Source organism: Eutrigla gurnardus, assembly GCF_963514095.1.
Source record: "Eutrigla gurnardus genome assembly, chromosome: 1".
Lineage (NCBI taxonomy): Eukaryota > Metazoa > Chordata > Actinopteri > Perciformes > Triglidae > Eutrigla > Eutrigla gurnardus.
This window is the reverse complement of record NC_139915.1, coordinates 1,519,196-1,523,767: the sequence shown is the minus strand read 5'-3', so window position 1 is coordinate 1,523,767 and position 4,572 is coordinate 1,519,196.

Below are 4,572 nucleotides of genomic sequence, written 5' to 3'. Positions count from 1 at the left end.
GGGACCAGCACTAAAAGCAGTAAAACAACTCTTATTGGAGGCTCAGTATCCTCTGGATGGGGATCAGATGGAAGTATGACACTAATTACAACGCCCTACTCAGGCAAAACATCCCATCTGACAGGCTTGTGGTCTACTGTCCTGTACAGTCATCACATATAGCTTTCTTTATCACTTTAATCAAATTACGAATAGCTCACAAAGTCACCAGCTGAAGGTGAAACTGTTGATCCTATTAGTCCCTCTAGCTTACACGGAAACCTCTTATTGAACTCTCAGCTTTACAGAATGTTTCATTAATGTGACCTTTGTGGACAGAAAGGACATATTTTCAGTCTTTCTAATTCAATAAATCCACAGAATATATTACACCTGCATCCAATTCAAAGCAACAACATAATAACCTGCAACATTTTATCCCAAGGAAAAAAAGGGAGCATCATGAAGCATCATCATCACATCTCCCACACCATATCTGTGATATAACATGTATTGATTTCATATGGGCAAATTAATATTTAATACTTAATAGCATTTCTTTATATGTATCTGTAGTTAAGAACGGTAGTGAATGGTTGTAATTTAGCTGTAACGTTAAACAGCAGTCAGAGCTGAGTTTGGTAGATTAACACACATTAACCATGAACTACTTTCTAATTAGCATGCATATTAGTAGCATATATAGTTTTCAATTAATAATTTCCTAATCACTGCTTATTGATAGTGAGTTAGGGAGTTGGTTTAAACCACTTAATAAGAATAAGATAATAAGACACTAGTTCATGGTTAATATCCTGAGTTTAGCCACTGCTGAAAAACAATTAAATAATAATTAACTCTTTAATATAACGTGACATCAAATCGAATAACAGCAGACATGAGAAGAAGTTTGAAGGTTAAACGCCAGTTGAATTAAACTTTAAGCGTAGTGAGCTTCCCGTTCAGCGCCGGTCGAGTTAAACATGTAACTCCAGGTAATTTTCACACTAAACATACTGAGAACGCTCCTTACCTGAGAGTGGCAGAAAGACGAGAAAAACCAGCATCCGCTGATAAAAGGTCCGTTTGAGCCGCGCCATTTAACTACATGAATGCTCCGTTCATGCTAGCTGCTCTCTCATGTTTCCTCCACATGAACCGCACCGCTACTGAGGAGGAGCAGGAGCAGGAGCAGGAGGAGGAGGAGGACTGGGGTCGACCCTTTACTCTCTAGGATGGACATCCAACACTAATTAATCACGTCGGTGGATCTGAAGCTTTTAGTCCAGCGACACCTAGCGGTAACTGCAGGTAACAGTTCACATAAGAGCACCTTAGCATGCTGGCCTACTCTTCTGACCAGACCCAACACAGCGTTACAGTTAAGGCTACTAATAATAATAATGATGATGATAATACTCCAAAAAACAAAAGATAGATAGATAGATAGATGGATAGATGGATAGATAGATAGATAGATGGATAGATAGATAGATAGATAGATAGATAGATAGATAGATAGATAGATAGATAGATAGATAGATAGATAGATGGATAGATGGATAGATAGATAGATAGATAGATAGATAGATAGATAGATAGATAGATAGATAGATAGATAGATAGAACATAGAACACTCTACAACATAACATAAATAGAAAACAAGATAACTTTGCACCTCTGTCATTATGTTAATATAAAATATAATGTATTTGATATATATCATGTATTTCAATGTACTACTTCACTACTTGATACTTTTGGCATAATGTGTCATATCTCTCTCATATTGAATGTAAAACGCCTGATTTATTTACTGTAATAAAACAGATGGACAAGACCGTTAAATTATGCTTAATCTGCACATTACAAATCTCTGATTAATCCATGAACACAAATACTTTGAATCAGAAATATAAGGTCTTCCTGAAGACCTGGAGCTCCAGGGCAGCTGCCCAATCCAGGTCCTAATCCAGTCCTGATAAATGACACTAAATGGTGATAGTTTGGTTGTGTTCTTATCTCTAGATGTTAATTATATAAAGATGATGTGTACTAAGAAAATATATAAACTACATAAGTAATAGTAAGAACTTGGAGGAGAGGTACTGCACGTCTCTGATGTGTTGAATGAAGTACGTTTTTATAATGTATTTTAATAGTTAAAATTGAATTGATTAAAGTCTCGTTTCATTCAAGGGCAATAATGCAAAAACATGAAATGCTTTGTATCGTATCAATACCTCTAGAATCAGATCACTGTTTTCTTGTATAGTGCGGGCCTAACACCAATAGGGTTAATGTTTTCTACATCCTCATCAATACAAGTGAACATGTATTGATGAGAGCAGATCTATCAGTATCGGAGACCAACTGCACACCAAATGGTCTCTACAGACTAAAAAAAAATGTTAATGGAAATGAATTTGTCCCTTTGAACTGGGTCCTGCAATTAAGGAGAAGCATTGATAGGAAGAGGACAGCAGCTGTGTCAATGTCGATATTGATCCAATGTCCATCACTTATTGTGGAGTGATCAAACCCTCCCTTCCTCCCCCTTCCTCCCACGGTCCTACCGGTCCTCCCGGTCCTCCCACGGTCCTCCCACACCCTCTGTGAACCTTTTTGAGCAGCAGGACTGCAGCCCAGCTGGGATGTTCAGTCAATCAGAAAACAAAACACAAACTCTTCAAATAAAGAGGTATGCAAAAATGTTTGTGATAACTAACTGGGCCACTGTTGCAAATGTTTAAAAAATATATTTGCAGTGATGTTTATAGGATATTATAAATGCTATTTATGAACTTGGAAAATACATTTTGAAATATGGAGGATATTTGTTGTTCAAACTGCTTCAGTGAACGACATCTTAGTGTTGCTTTCCCCGAAAGAAATTCAGTAAAAAGGCGATAAAAGGGTGAAGAAATCAATGTAATCAAAGACTTTTTCCCAAACAGAAACCTAAATTAGTTGCAATATGGTAACTAAGGTGTACATATAACATGTCAGATAACAAATGACTGTTTCATCTGACTTCTTCCAACACGTTTTGAGAAGGACATCCTCTTATACACTGTATAACCTATTCTCTTGTTATGTTTCCCTGTAAAGTACTTTATTACATAACCAAATCATCCTGCAGATGGGCAGCTCTCTTACATAACGTGAGAAAGTGAGAACCTCCATGGTCAGCCAGGCTCTCCCAAGGGTGTTTAATTAATCAAGAATTCAGCTTCGGCAGCTGCCAATATGGGAGAGTTTGTGGGTGGAGCCTCGGTCAGCCTGATGTGAGCTCGGGTCAAGCTCTGCGGCCGGATCAATGGAGTAAAAGTCATTATCAGGTTATGAATGTTGGTAAGGTCGTAGGTAAAGGGGAGTGAGCTCTCCCAGGGTGTGCTACCATTGGCCGAGGCCTGCCCTTCCTGCTGCCACTCATGCCCATCCCCACTGACCCCAAGAAGTGTCCAAAAGGCCGGCCTGAATCGTGTTTGCCCTTTCCACTGACCCCTGTGGAGGGGAGGGGGCTTTTAGTGCCACAACAGGGGGGGTTGTGGAGAAGTTAGGACTTTGGCTGGTTTAATGAGTCGCATAAAAGCCTCCAATCACAGAGATGAGTCCTCTACACAGACCCTGCTCTTATTAATAAGGAACACTACTTGTGAACATGAAGAAAACTGGATAAAGTCTACTTTAAAAAGAGCATACAGACGTTTACTGAATGGTTTATAACACACTACGTTACCAGAAGTGCTTCAAATAAAAAAAAATATAGCAAAAAAGAAAGATATGAACACACTGAATATTGGTTTTCATAGTTCTTTATTTTTCAAATATATTTATATTCAATTTGGTGTGCTATAGATCATCAAATTGGGATTTAACAGCTACAGGTCGTTCCACCCTTTAAACTGTTGTAAATATGTTGCATGTATGTTGTTGTGTTAATGCACTTATTGGTGTTATAATTAGTTTCTATAATAAGAAAATGTGATACATCAGAAATTAAGTGTTGCTCTATTCATAATTCTTCAGTAGACGATATATAACAGTACTTCCATTTAGATTAAAACATCAATAAACAATCATATTCTATAATACATTACAAACAAAGGCCTCTGTATTTAACTTTAAATATACGTGAAAGAAGAGAATGTGCTTATTTTTAGCAATGTTCACATGTAAACATTTAAACACATGTGCAATTGAAGCATATGATCATTTCCATAGAGCAAGAGCGATTTAAGCAGTCTGCAGGTGACAGATTGGCAAAGACAGAAGTAAGACTCATCGATATTAACAAAGTGCTTCACTGTATAAAAGCATAAAGTATAAAATTGTGTTGTCAGAGACAAGAACCAGCCCACGATATCTTCTTTTATCAACGACCTGTAAACATGGCAGGTAGTGTAAACACATGTTTTACCACTCAGAAAATGCTAAAACTACTGCTGAAGTACTTTTCCTACAAAGGTATAAACAAGTGGTTACTCATTTTGAAAACAGACAATCTGTACAATCAATCGACAAAGCAGTTTTTAAAGTTGTACTCTTAAAAATAGAGTACCATGCTGCAATTAGACACCCATAATGAG